The 20177-nt window shown below is 40.5% G+C and overlaps 1 long non-coding RNA gene across 1 annotated transcript; it reads left to right on the top strand.

The window, feature by feature from the left end:
• The first annotated feature begins 1807 nt into the window (after positions 1-1807).
• LOC120729664 lies at positions 1808-19945 on the top strand. Its single transcript, XR_005694971.1, has 3 exons — positions 1808-2243; positions 19796-19799; positions 19935-19945. It is a non-coding gene; the product is annotated as an uncharacterized LOC120729664 (long non-coding RNA).
• Positions 19946-20177: the final 232 nt, after the last annotated feature.

The raw sequence follows: 20177 nt of genomic DNA, 5'->3' as shown, positions 1-20177 counted from the left end.
AAATTAAACTTCTGTTCTGAACAAGCACCTAGCACTCAGCCAAAGGAATGTGAAATTCACACAGAAATCCCCAGATCCACCCACTGACATGACCGCTGTGCCACCGGGCAATTCTCTGATGGCCCACCTCCTGCTAAACAGGTCAAAACAGATTTAAGAACAACAGGACTTAGTGCTGCTGAATACAAAAAAATATTTTATTTTATATGCTGGAATATGCAAAACAATAGGTTTAAATGTTAAAGAATTTCTTCCAGTCAAAGACAGCTGCATATAATTTAATTTTTGCTTGATGCAATGTGCATAAAGTTAAAAGATTAAAACTAAGTTTTAAAAAGAGACTTTTTCATTTGATTAAATTTTATATAATGGATTATGCAGAAAAAATATAATTGGGCTGAAAGGTCTATTGCTTTATTAGATACTCAGGTTGTGTATCATGTTTTTAAAAAGTAACTAAATAATAAATTAACTAATTACATTGGAAAATAAGTAATCAATAAAGTAACAGGATTACTTTCTTAGAGTAATAATCAGTAAATAGTAATAATCAGTAAATAGTAACTAATTACTATTTTCAAGTAACTTTACCAACACTGGTAACAGGAGAAGCACACAAATGCTGCCATCTTGTCTGTGATTGAAGAGCAGAGGTAACAAGTAGAGTAGATCTTCCAGCTGGACATTGGACAGTCACTGGAGGGTGATCCCTGCCAAGACTAGGACCTATGCTGTAGCAGTCTCAGCTCTCATTTTCATGTGTGGCACGACCATGGCATGGTCGAGCTCTTCTTCTTCCAGTGTGGTACGTTTCAGATCCAGATGATGACAGCAGTGATGCCATCTGAGTTCTTTTCTTTAAAATGACTGATGAAATTCCCCTACCTCCCTGGATACTGTGCCTCAATCATTTAGGACTCACTGTAAACATTAAGCGAAGGAAGAGTTCATTTTATTAAAATGACATAATTGAGTGCTTTTGATAAATGTTCCTGGGTGCCACACAACATTTTTATTTTAAATCATTAGGAACAAACTGACTGACAAAGTCACAGAAATAATATTATAAAAAACACCTGAGAGATGACAAAAAATATATCTCTGGAATATGCACTGACTCTAGTCAGTAGGATGAGGATTAATACCACTTATTTATTCACTGTTATCCCTATTAAGACAAGTACTTTTATTCTAACCAGTAGGGATGCACCGATACCGATACCGGTATCTGGTATTGGCCTCAATACCACATTTTCTAAAGTACTTGTACTCGTTAAAAGTCCCCCGATACCGGGGACCGATACCACGGTCTGAGACCTGCCTATGTTTGAGCGGCATGTAAGGGGTTAATCACAAGCGCCGAGTGCCCGCCCCCAGGCCCCAGCTGCAGTGAAGAGTGGGGGGAAGGCAAGGCGAGACATGTCAGCCGTGTGGAACTATTTCAAAGTAAACGAAGATGCGAAAACAAAGGCGGACTGCAAATTGTGCTCAGCGAAATTGTCCAGAGGAGGCTCAAAAGGTAGCGCATTTAACACAACCCATACGGAAAAGAAATAGTAAAAACTTATATGTGATTACTCATGAAAGTGGCCACTTTCATGAGTAAATCATATAAGCCTTATATGATTTACTCATGAAAGTGGCCACTTTCGCATTACTTTCATACATTGTTTTAGTATCCAAAACATACAAGTTTCATTATATAATTTTTCAAGGGATCTTATATCTGTTTTCACACTTATATGCTTTTCATACAAGTTTCACACAAGACAGATACAAACTTTATAAGATTTATATATATCTTTTCCATATGGGAAGTACTTTAATCAAGCACCTAAAATCCCAACACGACAACAAGTACAAAAAGTTTACCCACGATTATTTACCCATGCTTATTAGCACAGAGGAGCATAGCTGATGCTAAAGCAGTGGGACGGAAAATAGTTGGGCATTTTAAACATTCCGCCTTAGCCTACTCCCGCCTCGAGGACATTCAGGGACAGCTCAACCAGCCAATAAAGAGACTGAAGCAGGATGTACAGATGCGCTGGAACAGCACGTATTAAATGCCCCAGTCCCTCATTGAGCAAAAGCAAGTGCTGGGCGTGCATGTGTCCGAGCACGAACTCCCTGACTATCTCACCGCTCACCAATGGGCTCTTATGGAGACAACTGTTACCATCCTCGCCCCCTTTGAGGAACTAACTAAAAAAGTGAGCAGCTACGATGCACTAGCCTCTGATGTCATCCCAGCTGTGACTGTGCTAGTGAGACTTCTAAACAGAGAAACAGACGAGGACCACGGCGTCAAGGCAATGAAAGCAACCTTACAGGCAGCTGTCAAGAAGCGCTTCAGTGACGTCGAGACCAACCCACTATACTTCATCTCCACCATACTTGACCCAAGGTAAAGTCTGTGTGCTATAGGTATTCAATGAGTATAGCTACAGTACTAAATGTAAGATTATTTTACATCTGAAATATTATATTATATATTTGTAACTAAAATACACAAATACAAGTGCATGCAATATATATAATATGAAATACATTTCCCTTATTACTACCAGAAAGTCGAATGGCTGGCATTTGTCAATGCGCAAGTACTCGGTATCGGCGAGTACTGAAATGCGAGTACTCGTATTCGTTTTCCAAAAAAGTGGTATCGGTACATCCCTACTAGCCAGTATAAGCAATAGTCAATAATTTTGTTCATAAAATGTTATGATGCTAAAATGCAGTCTGCTCTGCAGTCATATGGTTCCAGAATGAATGCCAACCAAGCTAACGAGCATTAGTATCTAACTTAGCACTCCAGCCTTTTGTCCACACAAGGTGACTTTTGCCTTTGCCTCAGAAAACGTATATACCAGTAGCTAAAATGCTAATAGCACAGAAGCTGGAATTTCTGAGTTACTAGTTGTAATTTTCATCTGGAACACAAGTTTCCGACCTAGAAAGTCACAGCAGCCCTACCAACCCTCACTATACAATCCAGCAGTAGCAGCAGTGCTTGTCAACATTAGTAAAATTGTAAAACTTTTAAACTGTATGGCTATTGTGACTCATTAAATAAGCCATATACACAGGAATGTCCTGGGTCGATCCGTGAATGTGGTGCAGTGGTGTTTTTAGGTGCCAAAAAAAGGGGGAAAAGCACTGTGCTGCATTGCTAGCGATGCATGAATGGCTTTACCTTGCTAAGAAGCAAAAGCAATCATGTTTCTCCTTGCCTTTCTGATTTTACTACTGGAATGCATCATTACTGGTCTGACTTCTTTGGCAAATGAAATGCAGAATAACACTGACACTTGAAAATATGACGTTTAAAGCACATGACATGGATACTATGCCCATCTAACGTCTATGGTCTTAGCTCAAATGCTGTAGAAGCAAAGAAAAAAACTAGAAAAACAATGTTAATGAAATTAACAGTTTTAGCACTTAATCCAACAACACAACAAGCAGTGGGATAGAAATGTGCTACAGAAAAGTGAATGCTTTTAGCAATGTCACCATCCTTTAGTCCTCCAGTCTGCAAATAAACTGAGATAGGAGTAAAGTTGTTTCTGAAAGAGAAAAGTGATAAACTGACAAACTGACTACACACTCAGACTGTGCTGGTCCTGGATTGTTTATATTGTCACATGCATAATTTTAATGCTTTGTGATATTTTTTCCCCCATTTTTGAATATCACTATTATTGTCAATACCAGCACATCGTGAGTGTCCAGCACATGAGAAAGTTACTTGGACACTCAGAACTGAACCATTCTTATTTCTGTTACGAACTGCGGATGGTGGGCATATGAGTGTTCAAGTTTCAAACCAAACTTCTGTTTGTGATTTAAGCGCTTTGGCTAAGCATAGGGAAATGAACAGATAGTATTTGTTTCAGTGCTGCTGAACTGAATTAGTTTGGACAGCTCTTCATGTTATTGTACCCTCCCTGTGAAGCTGTCTGTCATTGTGTATTTGTCTAATGACATGTCTTCTCTTGCCTGTATTTTGTGTCCTGAATGTCAAACTGACAAACTGAATTAGAGTTACTACAAAGGAATCAAGATCAAATAGTTATAGCTGAGCTGCAGCGCTATCATCCTTTCACCCTTTTTCCTTTAAGCAGCACACTTTTCCCATTTAAAAGCAGGAATTTAAAATAATCACCATGAGCTGATAGGACTGATGATCAATACAAATGACTCAGTGATTGCTTGGCCACAGGCTTAGATATCTGGCTTGCAGGCTCTTTGGCTCGGAGTCTGTTGTCTGTTTGGAAGAAAGACCACACACTGAAGTCTCAGACCAACTGTTCCCCCTCACTCTCTTACACAAAGACAACTGTTCGCTAATAGAGGAAAGGGGTCTGAGCAACTCTGCAAATATTTTATCTACTGAGGCTATTAAAGCCCCTTTTTTGAGAAAAAACAAATTATTCTGGTATGTGGTCTTTATTTTGGGTTGTGTCAATAAGGACAGAATGACAGTAGGTGGACCCTTGTTATCCTGTTTCTAGTGCATATGACTTTTTGAAGCTTTTTAAAATATAGCAAACTTTAAAGAAATTAAAATTAAAACCCAGGTGTCCCTAATGTAGTGTAGTCAGGTTGGATTTGATATAACAGCTTAATCTGTTAAAAAGGCAAGCAAACATAACAGACTGTATGAAAAGTGACAGCATCATGAAGTGTGAAAACCTTCCCCTGCATTTATCTTTTCCAGTTCTTTCATATTTACATTTACCTTTGTATATTACCCAACTGTAACCAGCATTCTAGAAAAGGGCTGCGTGATATTTGGTTCTTGACGAATTGATAGATCATTGTTAAAATCCTACTTTTTAATGATTCTGTTATATTTTAAATTATATTTTTCAAGGAGAGAAGTGGTTGAACAATTTACTGAAAAGTACTCCTGATGAGCCAAACAGCTGAAAGAAAGAAATAGTAATCGTACTTGGGTGCTGACCAGAACTACAGCAACGAGACCCTTTGAAAAAGATGGTCTTAGTGCCATTCCAATTGAACTCCAGTGCATTTTGTATACAGTGGCTTGCAAAAGTATTTGCCCCCCTTGAACTTTCCCACATTTTGTTACATTACAGCCACAAACGTGAATCAATTTTATTGGAATTCCACGTGAAAGACCAACACAAAGTGGTGTACACGTGAGAAGTGGAACGAAAATCATACATGATTCCAAACATTTTTTACAAATAAATAACTGCAAAGTGGGGTGGGATGGGATGCAGGCTGGATGCAATGGCTGTAGTTTTCTCCCTGTGTGGACGCACCTGCCCACCTCCCAGGTGGTATCCAGATACTGTACCTCCCTCCATCCAACTGCACACTTCTTTGGGTAGGCTGTGAGCCGCTCCTGCAGGACTGCAGGACCATGGCCACCCACTGCACAGACTCTGTTCAAGTGTTGCTATTGATGGCAGCAGCATGTGCAGCGTACAGATGTAACACCTGGTCCAACAGAACGGAAGTGTGATAAAAGAGGTACAGTAGCCCTTGGTTAAATCTAGTGTTGTGAAAAAAAAAAGCGGTCCCTAACCGGTCCAGGAGCTCGTCAACCCTGGGCATGGGATAAGCATCCAACTGTGACACCTCATTCACCTAGTCAACACAGAACTGTATAGACACATCTATCTTCACCGCAAGAACAATGGGGCAAAACCACGCACTTTGGGATTCTTCTATTACTCCCCTCTCCAGCATAGCAGCCAATTCCTTCTGAACTGTTTGCCTTTTTGTTCAGGTAACCTATGGGGATGTGAACATACTTTTAAGCCAGGGTGCTCTAAAAGCGAGGTACGACTGGTTGGGGGGAGAACACATTTGAAAAACGCTGTTGCAGTATCAAAAGGAGCCAGTTGCGGTGGTTCGGGCATCTGACAAGTATGCCCCCTGGGCGAGGTTTTCCGGTTATGTCCCACTGGGAGGAGGCCCCGAGGCAGACCCAGGACACGCTGGGGAAATTATATCTCTCGGCTGGCCTGGGAACGCCTTGGTGTTCCCCCGGATAAGCTGGAGGAGGTTGCTGGGGAGAGGGAGGTCTGGGCTTCTCTGCTTGGGCTGCTGCCCGAGCGACCCAGCCCCGGATAAGCGAAAGAAAATGGATGGCTGTATGGATGGATGGATGTTGCAGTATAGCAACTTCCACTCTCTGGGCCTGTGTAAGATGGTTAACACAATAGAGGGAGGTGGGAATAGTGGAATTTGGCACCTGCAGCCCCAACTCATCTCTTTCCTTCATCGGACTCACCAGGGAAGCGGTTTCAGCCACTCTTTGCTTTTCAGAGGTTGCGGTGATATACCTGTATAGCTCCACCCCAGTCTGACCTCTCCACTTCATAGTCAATGTCTCCCACTGGCTGTGTGACCACGAATGGTCCTCACCACTTGGCAAGTACCTTTGACCTACAAGAAGGGAGCAATATAAGCACCTTGTCTCTCTGTGAGAATTGCCTGAGTCTAGCCTCTTTGTACAGGCGCTGCTGACATTCCTGGGCGTGGAGCAAATTTTCCTGTGATAACCTCCCCAATGTGTGCAGCTTTGCTCTCAGGTGTGGGATGTATTAAATTTCATTCATTCATTTTGCTTTAATCAGGTCCAGCACCTCCTGTGGCTTCCTACCGAACAGCAACTCTAAGGAAGGAAAACCTATGGAGGCCTGAGGCACTTCCCACGCTGCAAACAACAGACGGTCTATCCTGTGATCCCAATTGCATTTATCCTTGTGAATTACAAATCACAGACTTTAAAGTCTTATTCAGCTGCTCCACCAACCTATCATTCTGAGGTTGGTAGACACTGGTCCGAAGAGATTTATTGCCCAGTAACTCTTACAGTTCTTTCAACATGAATGACATGATCTGCTCAGTCAGAATCTGTTTTGGGATCCCAATTTGGAAGATCATCTTAAAGAGCACCTGTGCCACACTCTTTGCAGAAATGGTGTGCAGTGGCACTGCTTTGAGATATCGAGTTGCATAATCAATTAGAAGTAATTACAAAGCCATATCCACGTGCACTCCCGTGAAATGGCGTGATGAGGTTCATGCCAGTGTGCTCAAACAGGATATCCATTAATGGTAATGGGCACAATAGCGCTTTTGGAATGTCCAGCTGATACTTCCGGCAGGAAGCACACCACTGACGCACATTCTGGTGGCTGCCCAAACAATAAAATCAGCCATTATTCGCTCAAGAGTTTTGTCACATTCTCCGCTATGGAGTTATAATGTGCTACCTGAAAAATCATTTTCATGCAGTTTTTTGGCACCAGCAACTGTGTGTTCCTCTTCCATGCGGGTGTCATGACTCACTCAATACAGTCTGTATCTAATCAACACAAAATGTGGCTATGTCAGGGCGCACCATTTGACCATCAATTTTCATCACTTGGTCAAATGCTGAGCATATTGTCATCACAAGTGTGCTCTAGTGGCAAATCTCCCATGGAGTGAATCACTGCAGTAGTGGGGCCTCCCAATAAGGCCCTGCTGTCTCCTCCTCCCAAGAGTCAGTGTCAGATGACTGCACATTACCGCTGAGCACAGCACAGAGACTATACGCCCCGATCAGTCAGTGAACGCATCCCTAACCACTGTTCCAACAGGTTATTAAACCCTGGCAAATCTGTCCCCGGAATTAAGGGATGCATCAGGCAGGAACGAATCATGGCCTTTACTTCCTCCCGGGCCATGCAGAAAAAACAGCAGAGAGAGAGGATTTGTGTCTTGCAGTGGCAGCAGCTGCTCTGAGACCAACTCAGCTAGAGTGTAGGTGGAGAACCTCCTCCTTGGGGCAGAGACCAGCCAATTCTCCACCACCGGCTCCACGTGCACTATTGCATCTGACCGCACTATCAGGTCATCTTTGACCAGCAGACTACCACCCATGCAGGTTCGGCAGCCGATGTTAGCGGACCCACACATCTGTCCTCCTGGGGAGCCCATTCATAGACTGCTCGAGGACCAAGTCTGCCTCCTGCTGTGCCTCCTCTCACAATGGCCCAAGCTGTGGCTACCTTGCCACAGCCTTACGAAGCCAATGAGTGAATGCAAGGATCTTCTGGGAGAGGCCCAGAATTGCCTTGCAGCTGCAGTTGTTGCACTGCTGAAAGCCCCACCACCATCTGCGCCAGCAGCTGGGCTGAGTGCGCTGCGAGTGGCACCAAGATGCCTGCTTGGGTTTCAGGACCATTGTGACAAGGACCTGATGCATACACAGGTAGCGTTGCAGGGAGAGTGTCCATTTATTTAGAATAACGATCACACAATCACACACATTCTGGAACTTTGCAGTCGGTGTGTCTGAAAACAGCTTTGGTCAGCTCCGACCTGGTCTGTTCCAAGCTAGCTACTAGAACAGAGAGCACATGATTACACAATCAGTCCCAACTGCTCTGCCAGCCTCCTGGCACAGCCCTCCATCCTCTGCAGCAGAGCCGCAGACCACCCCCTGCCACAAACCATTATTACCACAATTCTTGAAACTTTTAATTTTCTCTACAGGGAGTGCAGAATTATTAGGCAAATGAGTATTTTGTCCACATCATCCTCTTCATGCATGTTGTCTTACTCCAAGCTGTATAGGCTCGAAAGCCTACTACCAATTAAGCATATTAGGTGATGTGCATCTCTGTAATGAGAAGGGGTGTGGTCTAATGACATTAACACCCTATATCAGGTGTGCATAATTATTAGGCAACGTCCTTTCCTTTGGCAAAATGGGTCAAAAGAAGGACTTGACAGGCTCAGAAAAGTCAAAAATAGTGAGATATCTTGCAGAGGGATGCAGCAGTCTCAAAATAGCAAAGCTTCTGAAGCGTGATCATCGAACAATCAAGCGTTTCATTCAAAATAGTCAACAGGGTCGCAAGAAGCGTGTGGGAAAACCAAGGCGCAAAATAACTGCCCATGAACTGAGAAAAGTCAAGTGTGCAGCTGCCAAGATGCCACTTGCCACCAGTTTGGCCATATTTCAGAGCTGCAACATCACTGGAGTGCCCAAAAGCACAAGGTGTGCAATACTCAGAGACATGGCCAAGGTAAGAAAGGCTGAAAGACGACCACCACTGAACAAGACACACAAGCTGAAACGTCAAGACTGGGCCAAGAAATATCTCAAGACTGATTTTTCTAAGGTTTTATGGACTGATGAAATGAGAGTGAGTCTTGATGGGCCAGATGGCTGGATTGGTAAAGGGCAGAGAGCTCCAGTCCGACTCAGACGCCAGCAAGGTGGAGGTGGAGTACTGGTTTGGGCTGGTATCATCAAAGATGAGCTTGTGGGGCCTTTTCGGGTTGAGGATGGAGTCAAGCTCAACTCCCAGTCCTACTGCCAGTTTCTGGAAGACACCTTCTTCAAGCAGTGGTACAGGAAGAAGTCTGCATCCTTCAAGAAAAACATGATTTTCATGCAGGACAATGCTCCATCACACGCGTCCAAGTACTCCACAGCGTGGCTGGCAAGAAAGGGTATAAAAGAAGAAAAACTAATGACATGGCCACCTTGTTCACCTGATCTGAACCCCATTGAGAACCTGTGGTCCATCATCAAATGTGAGATTTACAAGGAGGGAAAACAGTACACCTCTCTGAACAGTGTCTGGGAGGCTGTGGTTGCTGCTGCACGCAATGTTGATGGTGAACAGATCAAAACACTGACAGAATCCATGGATGGCAGGCTTTTGAGTGTCCTTGCAAAGAAAGGTGGCTATATTGGTAGCTGATTTGTTTTTGTTTTGTTTTTGAATATCAGAAATGTATATTTGTGAATGTGGAGATGTTATATTGGTTTCACTGGTAAAAATAAATAATTGAAATGGGTATATATTTGTTTTTTGTTAAGTTGCCTAATAATTATGCACAGTAATAGAGATGGCACGATACCACTTTTTTATGTCCGATACCGATACCGATATCATAAATTTGGATATCTGCCGATACCGATATGAATCCGATATAGTGTTTTTTAATCAACAAAACTGTTTTTTAAATATCTTGCTGCATTTTGTATAAGTTCATACTCAAGTTTAAAACAACAACTACACTAAAGCTATTCTGTTATACCTGTATGCAAAAAAAAAATATTTCATAGTTCAGCAATACTGATCAATCTAATAAACTTAAACCTACACCATCCTCCCTATTCTGGTATTTTAAAGAGTACTTAGCGTAAATATTAAGCAACCTAACTAATAGGGTTCCAACTCCCAGCAACAACAAAAATAAATAAATAAAAAATAGGGAACCACCCTCCACCTCATGATGCTTAATCGACGTAATCAACCTTAATTTGATGCAGTGTGAAAAAAAATGCACAGAAATAAATTATTTTTCAAGAAATATTAAATAGATTCAACATCTTTCTTAAACAAAATTGCAGACTGCACAGATGGTACCTTCCCAAAGGAAAAAGTACTATAGCTTACTAGGGTATATTAGACTTAATAGTTACTATGTACAGTAATGGACTTCTATTCATTTTACATCAAATTAAAACTTTGGGTGTAAGATTTGGATAATTATTTATTAAAAGCTAGACATTTTAAATGAGAATAAGAAAGAAAAGTATGTCTTTGTGCCCCCTTTTCCCTGTTCATGCCCTATCGGCCCCCCTGGCTAAACTTTGCTAGATCCGCCCCTGCACAGTTACCAGCCGTCAGCTACGTAGAAAAAGATCCTCGAGTAGAAAGTAATATTAAATACATTCTAACAACAGCTGATCAAGCTTAAACGTGCTGCTGTTGTTCAGCCGCTGGTTTCCTCTTTCTGGTGCAAAGTGGGCCAAAAACAAAGAAGAGAGACGGAGTCCCGACAGAAAAGCCGATCAGCTGATCATGATTGAAGTAGCAGCGAGAAGAGGCAGTCGCTTGTTAAGCTTAACGCAGGAATGCTTTACAAACATTCAGAGATGGACTTACACACTTGCTTTACTTCTCTCGGGATAACTTTGTCGGAGATGAAATGCCGGGTTGCTAGCGAAGCTCCAAATGCTATCCAGACCACCGACAGGTCCCGCCACAGCCGCTCTATCACGTGATGCATACTGCTCCGACGTGCTAACGTTCTGAGGTGAGTTACGGCGTGTTGCAAGTTTTGTGAGGTGCTTTCGTGATATTTAATGGATCGGATTACATTTTTTATTTTTCTCCGATATCCGATCCAGTAATTTAGGTCAGTATCGGACTGATACCGATACGTAATATCGGATCGGTCCATCTCTACACAGTAATAGTCACCTGCACACACAGATATCTCCCTAAAATAGCTAAAACTAAAAACAAACTAAAAACTACTTCCAAAAACATTCATATTAATGAGTGTTTTGGGTTCATTGAGAACATGGTTGTTGTTCAATAATAAAATTATTCCTCAAAAATACAACTTGCCTAATAATTCTGCACTCCCTGTATTTCTGTCTCTGTCCTACACTGTTAAAAACATCTTTAAAAAACGGTAATATTCCGGCAGCTGGGGTGCCAAAATACTACCGTAAAATAACAGAAAATAACTTCCTCATAAAAATGCGGTTATTTCCAGTAATGACAATACAGTTTGTTGCGCTAATTTTACATGGGATCTTGCCTTTTCAAGTGATTTTAAACATTAAATTAGGAACATGTTAATGTGATTAAACAATGAAATTATCTATAAATAGGAAAAAAAAACAAATCCCAAAAAAAACCAGTAATATTCCGGCAGCTGGGGCGCCAAAATACTACCGTAAAATAACAGAAAATAACTTTCTCATGAAAATACAGTTATTTTCAGTAATGAAAGTTATATACTTTTCCATAGCATTACATTTGAATTCAACAGTTCAATCTTTCAAATAACGGACAGATATTTGTGAAATTATGATACATTTGTTAATGTATTTTAACAATCTAAATATGCATATCCACAGACAGATACATTTAATAATCATGAAAATTATGTTTTATTACATTGCAGTGATTTAACGTTAATTTACATTTGAAATGTGAAATCACAGTCTATTTACGTAACTTTAATGATATTCTAGAAGAACAGAACAAAACTGTAAAACGCTCAGTAAAATACTTATATTAGGATTTTTTCCTACAGTACAGCCATACCCGCGACCTTGTGGTTGTTAGTTCACATTCATTGGCCGATGCTTTTTTATTTTTTATTTTATTTTATTTTATTTTGCCTGTCCCGTTTGGCTCTTTTGCCATCAGAATTATTGTCTAAAGGCAAAGAAAGATGCCCAACGGATTTACTTTACCAAATTGACCATCCCAGCCTTGCCATAATGGTCCATTTGATTCACCTTTTATTGTTTATTTTATTTTCACTTACTGAATACGGGACAGACTTGACTGGGGGAAAGAAGGGGAGAAAGAAAGAGGGAAAGAGAAACAGCTGAGAAGAGGGACGGGGGAGAAGGGCAAAAGACAAAAACCAACAGAATGAGCAGAAAAAAAAAAGAAAAAAAAAAGCATATATCAATCACCTGGATCACCTGCTGAGAAAGAAAAAAGAAAACAAGCAGAAGAGAACAAGAGTAATAGAATAAACAACATCACAATGATATATGGGAATATGACAGTAAATACTAAATGTTAAACATTATTGTGCAGCACTGGCCGATGCTTAGCGTCATGTTATTATGTGTCCCAACATCCAATGGCATGTCACATTGTTTTCATGGCCACACCCTCACCCCAGGTGCAGAGGCCTATTTCTGTTCAGGAATGTTGTGAAAACCTTGAGATTTATATTAATTGCAATTCCTACCTCTACATTTATTTTTTAAAATATAAAATTAGCACAGCGTGGCCGTGCAATGTTTTATATGTTTTTTTTAAGTTTTTATTCCTATTAATTATATTTTAACTTGTTACCTCTGAATTAGCAGCAACAGTGCTAACCACCGAGCACGGTGGCACTGTTGCCGCACAGCAAGAAGGTCCTGAGTTCAATTCCCCATCAGGCCGGGGTCTTTCTGTGTGGAGTTTGCATGTTCTCCCCGTGTTTGCGTGGGTTCTCTCCGGGTACTCCGGCTTCCTCCCACCGTCCAAAGACATGCAGCTTGTGGGGATAGGTTAATTGGATAATCCAAATTGCCACTAGGTGTGAATGTGCGAGTGAATGTGAGTGTGAATGGTTGTCTGTCCTTGTGTGTTAGCCCTGCGACAGACTGGCGACCTGTCCAGGGTGTACCCTGCCTCTCGCCCTATGACAGCTGGGATAGGCTCCAGCGCCCCCCGCGACCCTGAAAAGGATAAGCGGAAGCCAATGGATGGATGGATGGACCTCTGAATTATTGAATCAGACCTAGATGACATGAAATTTTCAGCAAATTATAATTCAAATACTCCTTTAATTATTGATTATTCTCATTAATTTTCGATCATTTTATATAGTTTTCCATAGTATTACATTTGAATTTAACAGATCATTCTCTCGCATAACAGACAAATATTTGTGAAATTATGATACATTTCTAAATGTATTTTTACAATCTAAATATGCATATGTACAAAAAATATATTTAAAAAACAAGTAAATTGTGTTTTACTATATTTACAGTGATGTTATGTTATTTTACCTTTGACATGTAAAATCACAGTCTTCTTATGTAAATTTAATGATATTCTAGAAAGACAGTACAAAACTGTAAAATATACAGTAAGATATTTTGACATTACTATTTTTTGGAACAGAGTAGTAATTATAAGTCATTTTCTCCTCCAGGACTAATAAGCCTCTAAAATTACAAAGAAATTGACACAGCAGGCCAGTGTCAAAAAAAGAAAAAAAGAGTGTTGACTTTTTCTCCTGTCTTATCCTTTTTGTCCCCCACCAACAGTGTTCTTTCTTAGAGTCAGTCACTTGACTCTTTCCCTGTGCTTTTGCTTGATGTGAGAGAAATCTAATTTGCCTCGAGACACCGGGCCCTTTAGTTTTTTTTGTGCTCAGTGAAGCAAAAATGGAGCAACATCCACAGACAGTGGCTTATTCGATAAACCTAAATGTGTGGTGAAATCCTTCCATCTAAAGATTTGAAACCTGGGCTGTGATCGAATAGTCAATTTTGCATTGGAAGTTTTCTAACTAAGTAACAGGACTCAGGAAAGACCTGATAGTGATAGTGGATGCATGGCAGCCATAATAATCGCTGTTTGAATTATCTAAATACTTGATTCAGTTCTTGCTTTATTACCTCCTTGGGCAAAGGAGTCACTGGACCATCCTGCCAGAAAGTAAAGAAGATAAAGCAATGCACCATTATACCATAACCTGCTGATATGTTTTAATCCTTCAATGGGAGACTATGCTAAACCTACAGGTGAATGCTAAACATTATGTGGTTGTCGTAAAATTGTTTATCATTGCCTGAAGAACATAGCGATATTAAATACATTCTTTAGCACTTGTTCCCTTTTATATAACTAGCATAAATCAATATGCCAAGAACATGTGGGGCAAAGTATCTAAGATGAGCCTTTTTGCATTTGTATTTACAACACTGTAGTTTTCAACACAGCGGAACCATGTAAACAACATTCAGCATCACAGTATGAAGCTGTCATGTTTAAATTTTACTCCTTGACCAGACCCACAAACTATCAGCAATTTTTAACTGTTTATTGAAAATCAGCTGAGTGTTTACAGAGGTTGGCTTTTCAACCAGGGGCTCTACCTAATAAGAGAAATGGTGTTAAAAGTGACCAAGGTGAGTTTAACAGGATATTACAGATTTGTTTGTAATGTTTGTAATTTGCTTCCACTGTCTTGGTTGTTGGTTTTGGAGGGATACACAGCAGGGAGGTGGAGGTACGTCCTTTCCTTTGTAATTACTAATAGTGACTGGCTTGGAGTAGGCAAGAGTGGGTAGAGGTGCTTGCAACACTCCTCAGAGAAGCAGGGATCCAGGTGAACAGGTTTACAGGGGAGGCTCCAAACAGGTTGCTCAGAAGGACACAAACAAATTGGGTACAGAATGAAGAGCACAAAAACTAGCAGGTCACAAAGACAGTCTGATTACAACAATACTGCCCAACCTTCTGGTGGAGGACAGCAACACCACCCAACCTTTGAATACCAACAGCTTCAACTCTGAACAGGTGAGCAAAGGAGAGCCCACAGGTAGGCCATCAAGGCAGAGCCAGCCCACAACTGCACCTGTGACTTAAAGAGACTAAAGAAAGAGAGACAGAGGAAGAGAAAAGAAAAAACCAAAACCAGCACCATAACAGAAGCAGCTGAGTGTAAGTGTAGTGTAGCGTGGTTTTACTGGGCATTGTGGTCGTCTTTTCTTCAGAACTTATGAATTCTGCTTCACAAGAGAATAGAATAGAATAGAATAATCCTTTAATTGTCCCACAAGGGGAAATTTGGTTGTAACAGCAGCCAGAAAGACACATATACAAACAAACAAACAAACAAACAAACAAACAAACAAACAAACAGTACACAGGACACAGAACAGAAACATACACAATTTTTCTTACATTTTTCTTACAGAAGAAAAGGGAGGGGGGGAGCTGAGGTCTGGTACTAAACACAGTACAGAGGCCTGCTCACTTTCTCTGAATTATGTACTTCTAAGGGAATAGTATTGCATGGTTTTATATATTCATTTTGTTTTTTAGGTTTTTTTCTTAAATGTACTTTAAAAAGCTTGTAGTGCATCAAAATGAGATAAAGGTACTATTTTGTAGGAGTAGAGAGTGGATGGGTGACAGGTATTGATTTGTAAATAGCTGGACATGAACAACTTGTGCATATTATATAATATCATACTACAGTAAATTTCTAACTTACTAGGTAGCTCATTCTCATTCTCCTAACAATACTTTCTTATATAATACATTTTGGGGTCAACTTCAAAGAAAGGTACTTTTGATATAAGTGAGATCAGAGGTCATGTTACATGATATTTGAATGCAGAACGATATTGTGATATTTAGAATCCCCTTAAACCTGTATGATTTCTTTATTCATTTCCCACTTGAATTAGGTGGGGAAGGTTGTTACTTATCTTTCTTCTTGCAAAAATGTAATTTCAGTTTTAATAAAATGACAAGCTGAACATCTGGAAAAGAACATTTCAAAGCTTCACTATATTTCTGTTATTTAGGCACAGCGTCTCTACAAACTCATCAAGACAATCTGAGCAGCTGGATATCTCTACCTCTGCACACCATACCATTTTTGTTGTGGCAGTGAAAAGAAAGTCTTTCAATAGCACATGATGTGACTGACAGTTATCATTTTGCCATTTTAGTTTTCATGATGGCCGAAGTGTGACGGTCTAACACCCCCTTATTTTTCAAGAAAATATGAAGCAATTTCACAGCAGGGTGACGCCAGCAGAAAAAGCAGACAGACACAAAGCAACAATGACACGATCATCGCCTATCACATCCTCCTTCCTTTAACTGAGCCTTCACACTTTTTCCTGCCTTGCAACTTTACTTCACTACTGAGGAGTAAATAATTTAATAATTATGAACAGAATTGTGCTGCTCAGAGAAGCAAATTCCACAGCCATCTTCCCCCTCCCCTAAACACCTAAATAGTATTGTGTGTTTTAATTTTTTTTAAATAGTTCTAATTAGAAGTCAGGGAGGTCTGAGCATTATCCAGACAATACAAATGAATTTCAATTCACCTCCATCGCACCTAGGTGGTGATAGATGTGCAGCATATCTGAGAACCAAGGTATAAAGAAAATGAACTGTGTACATGACTAGAAGAGTAATTTTTCTTTAAAAAGCAAGCAGACAGTAGGACAGTGTGATAAGCTTTATATTAAAAAAGCAATATTTTTCTCATTAGCTGTCACTGATATTTATTTATTAGCAATACAATCATTTGTTTACATTTGCACCCATTCAGGTGGGACTGACATTAAGCAGGGAAATTGGGCATCAGCTGGTCCCTGGTAATTAAACTTACAAATTACAAGATATGACCTGTAATAGACATTTACAGTAACAAGATTAAACTAAAGTGAAAAAGATAAATGCAAACATCTATATAGCAATTAAAGAATAAAAGACACTTAAGAACTTGACTATAAAAATCACATTTTAGTTTTTTGCACACCAATGTGTTCATTACAAAACCAGCATATCTGGTGATTTCGTTGCTGATCTTTGCCACATGTGATTGGCTGTTTTGTAATTTGGGGCACTCTACATGAACTACTTTAGTCTAACGGTAGTTTCTGCCCATGTGCAAGCCACTTTGCAACCCAGCTCCATCACAGCTCCTGCTTTCATGATGTGTCTGACCTAGTCAGTGTTGTCTGTTCTGTGCTTGGGGTCTTGCTGCTGTTTTCCACGCACATGAAAGAATGGGGAAGTAACAGAAAAAAAGCCCTACTGCCAAAAAAAACGTATTATAGGTAAAAATGTGCACCTTCTTTTGACTATTAAGGTCCTGGCTGACGTATAGGGAACAAAATGGAATAAAATAAACAGCCAACCTGTACAAACCTATTGAGAATTGCATTAATCCTTTCCAAAACTTTCCAGCATGCAATGTCTTGCTAATTTGTCTTTTCTGATTTCTGGCATCTACAACAGATTAAAGAAAAAAGAGGAAAATTCACAAAGATTACAATGAGATAATTTGCAAATTAAGCCAAAGAGCCTAATTTGGCAACAATAAGTATTCGGGCATCCTTCACTGGAAAAAGACTTAAGAAAAAAGTGGAAACACCTCCGGAGAACAGCTTAAAAACAACACCAGTGTCATTATTGATGTTTGTAGGGATGATTCACCTGTGTTTACTAGTTTGGTTGATGTGTGGCATTGGTGTGTGGACCAGCTGGTGGGTTATGGTCCAACAAAAACAGCAAGTCCAGTGAGGTTTTAAATGGGGCTTTAAATAATTCTAAACCGCTTAACATTCCACCTAACCAAAACTCAGTGATGAAGCATTTTGCTGTGTCAAATCATTACTGGATGCTCATTAAATGTCTGTGAAGGTTCTCAGTCATCCAGGTCATCGTAGTTTAAAAGAGTTTGGAAAGAAAAGTTTGGAAAGAAAAGCGTCTGGACTTCTTTAGGTTTCTTGAAGACGTTTCACCTCTCATCCGAGAAGCTTTTTCAGTTCTAAGAGCAATTGGTGGAGAGTCCCAGATTTTAAGCCCTATGGTGAGGTGAAACATCTTCAAGAAACTTAAAGAAGTCCAGACACTTTTCTTTCCAGGCTCCTTAAACATGCTCATGAAGTATGTTTTAGCTCTGGCCTGAGATTATGATAATATCCTATGAACAGTATCAATAACTATTTCAGCTCAGTTATCCTGGCTGATGGTGTGATTCACCTCATACAGTTCTGTTTGAGTTTAGAGTGCAGTGGTGTGTCCGTGTATGTATGTGTGTGTTGCTTTGCAAGAGGCTTTTACAGACCAGGAAAAACGGCTGTGTTTTGAAGGCCCTAACTTTAATTCAGAGCCCATTTTCAGTCCATTATGCCCAGCCACTGGGGAGGCAGCAGCAAATTAGAACTATCTCTACTCCACTGACTTCATCATTAAAATTAAAATGGCAAATGCTGCACCCCACCTGTCATGCACACACTCACACATACTGACCTGAGTGCAACACACTACACAGAGTTGTGAACATGTTTGGAGATGTATGCAACACACCACAAAAACCCCTGACATGTACCAAACACATAAGTTACTACAAATTGACATCTTTTAAAAACACGCTTGAGCAAAATGAATGCCTATCAAAAAACACTCACACCGACTGCATGGAGGGAATGAGGGGATGGAGAGTGTCCTGTCACACCCAACCATTTCTAGTATTGCTGGCCCAGTGGGATAGTGTATTAACTACCGCTAGGAGCAGTCTGCTGATGCATGTGTGTGTGTGTGTGTGTGTGTGTTAGTCCAGATGTGACATGTGTGACAGTCCCATTTACGCAGTGGGGGTTGCCTTTGATACCTCGGCTAATGTAAGAAGTAAGAATGGCTGGTCATTTAGTTGATATAGCTTCACAGCCTGCCTCTGCACTGTGGTCCAAACAAGATCAATAGAGGAGAACAGAGGCGAGCCATAGAGAGAGAAAAGAGGAGAGGAAACGAATAGATGTACTAATATCGCTGCTTCAAGTCCTTGCCTGTGGTAATTACAGCCGTAAAACTCAATAATTACACTGCTTTCTCTGTAAACAGCGCAGACTACGCTGCTGTGTGTGATGACTGGCTGGAAATCTGCTTGCATACTGTATGATTTGGTTTACATTTTACATGCCTTCTCTGCGAAAACTGTTGGGGGATTCATTTGAAAGAGCAAATTGTACACCTACTTAATTCAAATTAATCAGTTCAGAGAACCACATCAGTATGTGCACTCAGGTTTGCATGCTATGTGCGTCTGCAGGCATCAGGTAAAAGGCATTGACTTCCCGCTAATGCTCTAAAAAAAAGCTGTTGGGAGGGACCCTGGCGTGAAACGAGGAAGCGAGTGTTTTCCTCACGGTTCACAGAGGAGTCAAAAAGAGAGGGAGGCATGGAAATGAAATGAATTGGAGTGGGAGCGAGGGAGGCAGGTGGGATGAGGGAAGCAGAAATGAATAGATAGCATTCACCTGTGCCCCTTGCTAGAGTCACAACTGACTTGATGCCAACTGGCCATGAAGTTTCCAAAGTGTCTTGCCTTTTCTGCACACTTAAAGACAATGATTAGAAACATGCATGACTGCAAATACATTAAAGGGAAAGTGAGTGACAAAAGCAGTGTGATGATGTGGGTGAGACATTCTCATATACATGTTAAGATCGGTGCATGTTAAATTTTTATTTTCATAGCATCAGTTTGTTACAACTGTGTTAAAGTGCTTTATATTGTAAGGTAAAGTCTACAGTTCTGGACAGAGAACCCAAACCGATGAGCAAATGCTTGGCAAAAGCCAGAAGGAAGAGCTCACCTTTAACAGGAAGAAAGTTGACTCAGTTTGAATTACAAACATCCATATAGCAATTAAAGAATAAAAGACACACATGAAAACATTTTTCCCTGTTTGCCATCTTTGTTGTGGGTCCAAGATGAAATGTTTTTAGGTCTGCAGACCAGTTGTAGCCCTCTGATAACAATCAGCTACATAGGATGTGGTTGCTAGCAGGGTGCTGCAGTCATGGAAGATGGCAACCTGTCTGCAA

The sequence above is a fragment of the Simochromis diagramma genome, unplaced genomic scaffold (assembly GCF_900408965.1).
Source record: "Simochromis diagramma unplaced genomic scaffold, fSimDia1.1 OVJJ01000348.1, whole genome shotgun sequence".
Taxonomy (NCBI): Eukaryota; Metazoa; Chordata; class Actinopteri; order Cichliformes; family Cichlidae; genus Simochromis; species Simochromis diagramma.
The sequence above is the reverse complement of the archived record's forward strand: the minus strand, read 5'-3'. Positions and strand labels throughout refer to the sequence as shown.